Source organism: Aethalodelphis obliquidens, unplaced genomic scaffold, assembly GCF_003676395.1.
Source record: "Aethalodelphis obliquidens isolate GAN/ISIS:26980383/991018 unplaced genomic scaffold, ASM367639v1 scaffold17, whole genome shotgun sequence".
NCBI classification, from domain to species: Eukaryota; Metazoa; Chordata; class Mammalia; order Artiodactyla; family Delphinidae; genus Aethalodelphis; species Aethalodelphis obliquidens.
The window spans coordinates 7,937,377-7,948,294 of NW_020837961.1; positions in this window are offsets into that span (position 1 = coordinate 7,937,377).

Consider the following 10,918-nt stretch of genomic DNA (forward strand, 5'->3'; position numbering starts at 1 on the left):
ACATAAATTAGTCTGTTTCTACGAATTTGATATTTTTCCCCAGATTCCAGATACAAGTGATACCACGCAGTATTTGTCTTTCTCTGTCTGGCTTATTTCACTTAACATAATGCCTTCAGGACCCATCCATTTGTTGCAAATGGCAGGATTTCCTTTCTCATGGCTGAATAATATTCCATTGCATACACCACAACTTCTTTACTCATCTGTCCATTGGTATCAGAACACTTAGGTTGTTTCTATATCTTGGCTATTGTGAATAACTTTGCAATGAACGTGGGAGTGCACATATCTCTTTGATATCCTGTTTTCATTCCCTTTGGATATACATACCCAGAAGTGGGATTGCTGGATCGTATGGTAGGGTGGGGAAAATAGGGAGAGGTTGGTAAAACGGCACAAACTTTTGGCTCTAAAATAAATAAGCTCTGAGGATCTAATGTAAAGCATGGCGACTATAGCTGATAACACTGTATTTTATAATTGAAATGTGCTAAGAGTGTAGAACTTAAATGTTCTCACACACAGACACACGCAAAGATAACCATGTGAGGTGAAGGATGTGTTGATTAACCAGCCGGGGGACCCTTTCACCGTGTATACGTATAGCAAATTGCCCACAGGGTGCACTTTAAAAATCTTACGATTTATCTGTAAATTATACCTCAATAAAGCTGAAAAAATGCAAAATAGTTCTCTTATGTGCAAAAACACTCGCTTACTAAGCCAGAGTAGGTGTATTCAATGAAACACTTCATAAAGCAGAAGTATCATAGCCCAGTTGAGTGTCTTCCAGGATTTTACTGCATTAGATATTGAGTTAAGTACCTTACATCCTCTAATTCTTTTAATCTCAGCAAGGATTTAGGCACTATTATTCAGACAAAACAGAAAACGTAAGGATCAGAGAGATTAAGTAATTTTCCCAAAATTTAGTTAATTAAGCAACAGAACCAAGATTTGATCCAAGCTCTCCCAGACTCCCCTGGCCTTTCCACTACTTCAGATATAAAAATGATTAAATAACCATTAAATAAATGAAATACGCCAATCAACATAAATATGGGACCATATATTTATAAATAGTATATATATTATATGTTTAGTATGTATACTAAATATTAAGAATTTGGGCTATATCAATTAAAAATATAATTTGCTTAATCTAAACTAGACAAAACCAATGTAGATTCATGATATTTGGTCTCAGGTTTATGTGTGTTTTTTTTTTTTTTTTTTTACTGAACCAATATTTCTCAGCATGTTCTCTGAATCATTTGGGGAGTTTGTTAGGAAGTTAAACAGGCCTCACTTCAGACAGCCTTAGTAAGAGTCTCTAGGAGCAATGCCTGGGAATCTGCATTTGAAACAAGCTCCACAGTAGATTCTTAGGCACATTAATATTTGACAAACTTAAAGTAGTTCTGTATTTAGTCATACTAACTCTCTTAACAAGAGTTATTTTAAAATAATTTTCCTTCAAAAAGGAAAACAAAACAAATTGACCAAAGGAGAAAAAATAAACCCACAATCCCTGTCTGCACCCACCAAACCCAAACAACCTACTCTTTTCTGTATAGAACCTTAGTTCAGAGATAATAAAGCCAAAGAAAAATACCATAGGATTTCACTTATATGTGGAATCTACAAAAACAAAACAAGTGAAGAAACATTAACTACAGAGAACAAACAGGTGGTTGCCAGAGGGAAGGGGAGTAGGGAAATGAATAAAATAGGTGCAGGAGATTACGTGGTACAAACTTCTAGTTACAAAATAAATGAGTCACGGGGAGGAAACGTACAGCATGAGGAGCGCAGTCAATCGTATCGTAACATCTTTGTATGGTGACAGATGGTAACCAGATTATCTTGGTGATCATTTTGTGATGTACAGAAATATCAAAACACTATGTAAAAAAGGAAGAACTAGGAAAGTTCAAATGTTAAATCTTTAACATTCTATCTTCATGTACTTCAAACACTTTTATATTATCTCAAAAATTTTTTTCTCAGTATGAATGGTTATTTTTTTTATTTTTTATTTTTGTAGTACGCGGGCCTCTCACTGTCATGGCCTCTCCCGTTGCGGAGCACAGCCTCTGGACGCGCAAGCTCAGCGGCCATGGCTCATGGGCCCAGCCGCTCCGCAGCATGCGGGATGTGGGATCTTCCCGGACCGGGGCACGAACCCGTGTCCCCTGCATTGGCAGGCGGACTCCCAACCACTGCGCCACCAGGGAAGCCCATGAATGGTTATTTTTAAAGCCTTTGGTTATGTTACATGATCTTAAAGACTGAAGGTTTTCATATTTCTCTAGTTTATTTCTTACATCATATATGATATCTCACATTTCCCAATATGCTTCTTACATACTCCTTTCAATCATCAGGTTTATGAAACTATGTGTTTATATAGGCTATGTCTTCTACTGTGTTTGAAAAATTCCTAAAAATACATTTATTTGTCTCATTCTTATTATAACAAAACAAAACAAAAAAGGATGATTCAGGGAGAAAAAGATGACAAAGCTTCTTCAGGTTGGTGATATATTTAAAGAGTAATATGTGATATACAACTTAGACATTTGGCTTCTGAAAATTTGACTAAGTTACAAATATCCCAGGCTACACAGTAACTCTAAAATTCAATAATTCAACTTTGTTATAAAGAAAGAAACTCCAAGGTACAATATTTTAGTGGATATCTTAAATTCTTCCTAAAGAATCTCAACTACTAACTGATTAATTATTTCATAAGATTATTATTACTGTCAGCAGCAATGGATACCTAGCTCTATTCACATTAAAATTAATCTTGCTATCTAGTCAAATTTGCAATAATTTGAACCTAATATCCTGATTCCATTTAATACATGAAGAATTGGGACTTTAATTGCCTTAAAATACATACATTTCATTTTTATCCTTCTGATATAGCTTTCCTCAGTCTTCTAATTCCTGAGAAAATCTCAACCAGGAAACAAACTGGTTTTATAATATAGAATCATATAAGAATTTACGATGAATCTTAGACAATTAATATATAATATATATAATAGATGTATCATCTAATCCAAATAACAAAGCAATCATATATATATTTATATATACTTGAATTATAGGTATATGTATATATATATAGTGTAATCCAAAACACAAAGCATTCATGCACTTAGTCATTCAACAAACACTTATTTAAAACCTACAAAATACAGGCAGTGTCTAGGCTCTTGTGATGCATCAGTGAACAAATAAAAATCCTTGTCTTAGTGGAGCTTGCATTTTAGCAGAAGGAGACAATACACAATAAGCATAACGAAGAACCAAATTACATAGTATGGTAGAAGGTAACAATTACTAATGGATAGAAGAAAAAGTAGGGCAGCATAAAGGATGAAGTAGATTACAGTTCTTAAACAGAGTGGCCAGTGCAGGCCTCATTTGAGCAAAGCTTTGAAGAAATTGAAAGTAAGTTATTTTTGTTTTATAAATATGATCATACATAATAAAATATAGCCTTTATTTCTATTAAATACTCCCTTACACATTAAGTTTTCTAAATGAGTGAATTATCTTTTAGTATTTATTTGTTTTCTCTTCTGTTAGAATCTCATCTCCTTGAGGAAAAGAACTGAGTCTTATTCATCTTTCTTTTCCAAGCCCTTAGTACTGTCCTTGGTACAATATTTGGAGAATGGGAATTGAATTGTTTAATAAGATATGGTTAGAAACAGCTTGTGAGATTTCTAGCAATGGGATTTTAGTTAGCAGAAGGAAAACAAACTACTGTCATTTTTCTTCTACTTGTTTCTTTAATACTCTCTATAAACCATATTTCATGAATCCCCAATTTTACCATTTTCTTGGAACTGGGAGAAAAATTGTCAATTAGAGGAGTCCCAGTATGCATGGAAGGAAATGGAGTAATTCTTAATTTTGTTTTTTTAATCTTAAATAACAATTAAAATATATGTTAACACATTCAGCCTACAAAAGTGAATATGAAATATTCACGTAATAAAAACCCAGGATCTTCAACCAATCTAACTTTTTAATAGTATAAGTTAGACTCCAATGATTTTGGGTAGTAGGCATAATTCTTTGGTGTTTGGATAATTACTATACTCTCCATGTAGGCCACTTATAACTTCATCACAGCTGAGAAAGAGAGCGAGAATTTCTGGGTAGCAGTCATAACCAGACTATTTCGGAAAAGGAAATCAAATGCCATTGGAAGTGAGGTTGATAAGTGAACTTTGAGAAACTGCAATCAGAGAGATGCAAAGAATTAATATCTCAACAATAGGCATTAGGGTCTGTGAACAAGAGTCATGAGAAGAAGATGGGCAAAATACTACAGGACAGTAAAACAAAAAACACCACCAACAGCTGTGCCTATATATCTGGATCTGGATCTATGTCTACATGGATGAATACATGAATCAGACATAGACATAAATGAATCTTTCTCATAACCTTGGTCTCAAAGGATTTCTCTACCATCCTTACGATACAAGATTGGAAATTAATTCCAGAATTACACTATATTCTTTGTTCTTTGTTACATACATATGTGTATATATATATACACACATATATATATTCTAAAATTAATATAATAAACAGTTGCATAAAGGTCATGGTCAATTCTTAACTAATGAATTCTCCTCTAAATTTTTTGTTTTTATAGTAACCTGAGTTAAAGAGTGTCAGATTAATTAAAGATAAATATTAGCTCTGGCTGTAACTAACTGAATGTGGCAGCTCTACAAACTGTGTTACTGTTGGTGTGTTAAGTATGTGGTAAGTATTGATTCCAACAAATTTAGAGTGAATTCTCTCAGTCTAGGTACCCAACACAACAAGCAACAGCAAAGCCCCTAAACTCCTTGCGCAAAGGGTAGATTATTACTAATTCCTTTCTTGGCATAAATTTAGGCTTTAGCCCAAGAGTAGTCTTGAAAGCAAGTGAGCTCTTATTAACATTTTGTACTTGGCTTCCATCTCTGAGAATGTGAAAAGCAAGATTAAAATTAAAAAGGTGCTACAGAAGTTGCTAGGCACTTTGGTTTAAGTGCTGCATGGTATCAGCAGGAACACATCTGATGTTCGGGATGTGTTTGACACGCAACTCTTGGAATAGGTACTGAGAATTTCTGAGAAATCTGTAGGCCATGCCTTGTAAATTACCAACAGTAACAATTTCGGTCTTTGCTCATCAGTCAGAAGCAGCCGCTGAATGATAAGCCGTCCCCAGGGTCACCTGGACTTTAGCGGTCTCAGCAGAGCCAAGGGAGAAGGAGTTTTCCTGCTAGGTCAGGAACCCGATTTATAGAAAGGAGTAACAACCAATGAACAGCATAAATTTGTTACTTGCTGGCATTCTCCCAAGACAGACAAATGAACAGAAAATTCAAAGAGCAGGGTTTTACTTTTCAATCCTTACCTTTTTTAACATATAAAATTATCAAGTCAAAAGATGAGTACTTATTAATTAAACAAGGAATAAAGGGAACAGCTACCTGGAACCATTCCATATCTGTTCCTCTCTCCTCGAATAAACAAAATCCTCACTTGATTGCATTGTGCACAGGTAAATATAGCCTTGAACTCAATTCTGATTTCATTCTGGTCAACCTTGCAGTGACCTTTGGCAAATGATTACTTTTTTTGTACGCTTTTTAACAGCTAAAATGAATTTACAGGACAATCTTTTGACCCTTAGTTGATGGTTTAAAAAGTGCTCAAATTTTAGGAAAAGGTGTTTTACATACATTTTATATTGTCAGGTTGTTCTCTGACAAAATATTATTTTGGGTGCATTCTTCTTGGAAATCATACTGAGGACAAATACATCTTAGGAAAATAAAACTGTGTTAAGAAACTATGGCTTACTCGGTAAATATTTATTTAGTCCCTTCTAGGAGCTGGGCGTGTTGTTAAATACACCGCTGAATTCAAAGAATGATATGGTGTTTCTGCTAGAGAGGTGTGTTTGTGGTGGTTAATAAAATGGGTTCTAGGGTCAGGTGGATCTGATTTTTAATTCAGGCTTCATCATTTACCAGCTGTACATCCTAGAGCAGGACACAAACTGTTTAAGCCTCAGTTGGCTCATTTGTAAAGTGAGAATTAAAATCGCACTTGTCTCATAAGGTTATTGTGAGGTTTAAATGAGATAATATATGCGGCATAAAGATACTAATTTATATTTTATTTTCCTTATGGTATAGAAATCAGCAGGAATGGGACTGTAACTGTTTTATTTCCTTCCTTTCTTCCTCCTTTGCCCCTCCTTCCCTCTCCTCTTCCCCCTTCCTCTTCCTCTCCAAGGTAGCCTGAATCGAATCCCTCTGTTTCTGTGGAGAGGGTGAGATGGGGTATGAAGACAATTTCCTTTTACGGTGTTGGGGCTCAGGACACGCTACCCCAAATATGGTACCTCGGCATAATGAATATTTTAAGCTGAAGGAGTTGGAGAAAATGGTAGGCCACGCCGAACTCTCCCCAACCCTTCTCCTCTGAAACAGGTCAAAAAACCCTCACGTGAGAGGTGCCCTTCCTGTACCCGGAGGGAAGGCACATCTCTATCTCTGAAGACAAAGGGATGCCAAGGAAGAATCTGGACAAACAGGCCTTGTCAAGTTTCCCTCAGTTACCACACTCACCTTAACTTAGCGTACTCCTCCATGACTATGCACTTTTCATCAAACCTAGCACACAATACTCAGGTCTAACTCTTTCTCAGGTGGGCTTCCCTGGTGGCGCAGTGGTTGAGAGTCCGCCTGCCGATTCAGAGGACACGGGTTCGTGCCCCGGTCTGCAAAAATCCCACATGCCGCGGATCGGCTGGGCCCGTGAGCCATGGCCGCTGAGCCTGCGCGTCCGGAGCCTGTGCTCCACAACAGTGAGAGGCCCGCGTACCAAAAAAAAAAAAAAAGAAAAGAAAAATGAGTAACTCTTTCTTAGGGACTTCATTTCCTTACAAAGGCTCCGGTGTAATGTAAAACTTATATTAAGTAAATCTATATGCTTTTTTCCTATTAATCTTTGTCCATTCAATTTTCAGACCCAGCCAGCGACTGACCCTAAGAGGGTTGATAAAAACTTTTTTGCCTTTTCTGTATGTGTGTAAACTTTAGCTCATTGCTGGAAATATACTAGAGAAAGGGAAAACAGTGGTAGCAAGAAGGAGAGAGATTTTTTTCCCAGGCTGGAAGGGCCCAGAGATTGTGGGTTCCAAGAGGAGCAGGAACCTGAGCCCAGATCCATGGCCGTGGCCAGAGGTGACATGGTCTTGGGAGGTACTTTTATGGTGTTCCCCATAGGCTGGATCCAGCCACCCAGACTTCCAGCCTTGAAATATCTCCACAATCAGGCCTGGCACAAAAATGCTAAGACTGCCTGTTTGGCAACTTTATGAGAGTTTATAATAGCGGCAATAAAAGGGGACCAAAGAACAAAGAGGCTATTCCCCATTTTCTGAAAGCACATAAACCTCACGTGCTTCTAGGTGACTCCAGCGAGGAATAATAACTGAGACTGAATTTCTCAGCGAGTTTGACAAGATTGGGTTTGGTATATAATTTAATGTGATTTAAAGGTGATAAAGATACACAACTTTTTTTTTTTTTTAATCAGGTTCATGTATATAGAGCATTCGACACAGTGCCTGGCAAACAGTAAGCACTTAATAATACTTACTATTATGGCATCTCTAATCTCTGTAGAAAACATTCTTATTACTTTAGTCCTTCTAAAGTACTAGCTGTTTAGAAAGCTTGCTAAGCTTTCTTTACTACGTTAACCACCGACATCTGAGTAGTTCATGTGCTTTGATGTATTGTAGAATGGATGTAACATCCAGGTTGTAGCACAGCAAGAGTGTACATTAAGATATGGAATGGGGGGCTTCCCTGGTGGCGCAGTGGTTGAGAGTCCGCCTGCCGATGCAGGGGACACGGGTTCGTGCCCCGGTCCGGGAGGATCCCACATGCCGCGGAGCGGCTGGGCCCGTGAGTCATGGCCGCTGAGCCTGCGCGTCCGGAGCCTGTGCTCTGCAACGGGAGAGGCCACAACAGTGAGAGGCCCGCGTACCGCAAAAAAAAAAAAAGAAAAAAAATTATGATATGGAATGGGCATTGTCAGATATCTGGAGCTATCTCCTCATTGTCAGCTAAGATTCCTGTTCATGTGCTGATGTTAATGAGTCAGCGTTCTTCTGAAAATTTCCGGACAAAGCAGTTATAAGATCTGTGTTTCTCCAGTCTTTCCAGCCATATAACTGAGCTCTGAGGCCTGAGGCTGGCACAAAAATTATTATCTGGGGGGAATGGAATAAATCCACAGAGGTTCTAACCAAGTCCAAGTCTAATTCAGCTACAGAACAACTCAGATCTTTGCAGATCTTTGCATTAGTGTGAGTAGCTTTTGCAGGAAAGAGCTCTCTGCAGGAGGCCCCTCTTGTCTTGTCACTTTAGCAAAGCTCTATTTTAACTAACTTCTGGCCCAAGCACAACTTTCAAATCTTTTGATCACACAAAGCCTTGTGAAACCTGTTGCTTCTTTCCTCAGATCAAAGAAATAAGAATTAAGAATAAGTAATTAACAGATGACCAGATCTTTTCCCCAACCTTCCCTTCAGTAATCTCACAAACTGTGTGCACAATATAACATCCAAAGAAAAATCACAAGGAATCAACAAGCCTTCATGCAATGGGAGATGGTGACAAATCTGACCGCTATCTCATTGATTAACTGAGATTACTTCTCCATTTTCCCTTGAAAAACTTTCACGGCTGAACAGAATCTTCAGAGTTGGATTTGGGACACGAGTCTGCCTTCTCCCCAGATTGTCAGCTTTCTGATTAAAGCAAATTTTTCCATTCCTACCAACATCTGTCTCTCACACTGACTTCTGAGCAGCAAGCAGCCAGCCTTGAGTTCATTAACGTTAGATTCTGACAAGCTCTTCCCTTCTGAAGATGGTACGGTCAGCACTCATCTCTCACCCTCACCCAGGTGCCCAAGAAAGAGAAACAAGGAAGTGAAATTAAGTGGTTCTGGCACTGCTAACATGGAATTACCAACAGTGCGAACATCCAAATTCTCAAAAAGAAAAATGTAAGAGCTCTATCCCCAATAATGCTCAAACTACTATTTTTGAACACTTTTCTGTGTCCTTATTGGACCTGATTAAAGTACCAAGAAATGTCACTTTACCAAATGTTTCAAAGTTATTAAGTGTTCTGAAATGAACATTCAAAAAGCTTCATGTGAAAGTAAAATCTCTTCTTTCTTCCATAGAACTGCTTCTTAATTTAACAAAGTCCAGCATGGAAAAATCTGAACTAACAAACAAACGGGAAAACAGATGCACAGAGAGGTAACTTGCTTAAGGTCACATGGTTAAACCTGGCAAAGCTCTGTCTCCAGAGGTCTGATCTCAACCAGAGCTGACTGTTACCTGTGTTTCACTTTTCTGAGTTGCTTATTCGTGTCCTTTCCCCATTGTTCTCATGTCCTCAGAAATATGTAAAGTTCCCGGAATGTTAAACCTTTGACGTATATTTGTTGCAAACGTTTGCCCCAGTTTGTTCTTTATCTTCTACGTTGTTTATGTGTTTTGAAGGTTTTAAAAATTTTTTGTTATTTAAAAATATTTAAGTCAGTATCTATCAGCCTTTGACACACTAAAAAGCATATTTAACTTTTGCTTTTATAAGTTCCTTCCTTCCTTCTTTCCTTCCTCTCCTCCTTTCTTTATCACTGGTGCTTTTTTTAAGAGTATGAAAATAGGGAGTTCCCTGGCGGTCCAGTGGTTAGGACTCTGTGATCTCACTGCCTAGGACCCAGGTTCAATGCCTGGTCAGATAACTAAGATCCCACAGGCTGCGCAGCACAGGCAAAAAAAAACCCAAAACCCAAACAAAACAATCGACTGCATATATATTTTTTCAAACAATGTCACTTTCCCTTCCGACTCCATCCCCATCATAAAGACTCTGGCAGCTGGGAGGCTGTGGTTAACAATCACTTTTCAGCAGTTCACCACTGCATGATTCCAGTTGTTCATTCGCTGAATCTTTAGGTATTTTGAAAAGTCTAGTAAGTAATATTAATATATCTTATAATCTTGAACTATCACATTACTAGAATGAACCCCACATTGACAAGATATATTGTTCTTTTAATATACTGTGAGACTTAAGGGTTTTATTTTATTTTATTTAAACCTTTTTTCTTTTTTTAATAAATTTATTTATTTATTTTTGGTTGAGTTGGGTCTTTGTTGCTGCGCGCAGGCTTTCTCTAGTTGTGGCGAGCAGGGGCTACTCTTCATTGCGGTGCGTGGGCTACTCGTTGCAGTGGCTTCTCTTGTTGCGGAGCATGGGCTCTAGGTGCGCAGGCTTCAGTAGTTGTGGCACGCGGGCTCAGTAGTTGTGGCTCGTGGGCTCTAGAGCGCAGGCTCAGTAGTTGTGGCTCATGGGCTTAGTTGCTCCGTGGCATGTGGGATCTTCCCAGACCACAGCTCGAACCCGTGTCCCCTGCACTGGCAGGCGGATTCTTAACCACTGCACCGCCAGGGAAGTCCAAGGGTTTTAAAGAAAAAAATTTCCTGTAGCTCCTTTTAACATGTAAAAAATCATAAACCTCTTAACAAAATAGTTTCAGGTAAAGTGATTTAAATAATTGATTATATATTTAGAGTCAATTTTTGATCAATTAGAAGGAAAAGACAGATATTCTGAAATTATAAGTGAAATAGGAAATCTGACTTACAAAAATCTGAGCTATATACGTTTTCTATGTATTGAATAGCTTTGCATGTAACTATCTGGGGGCTAATTTCCTGAGACAAGCACTTGGATGGGCCTTTAAAACAAAGCACCCAGAAATTTAAAACGGTTGAGCTTAC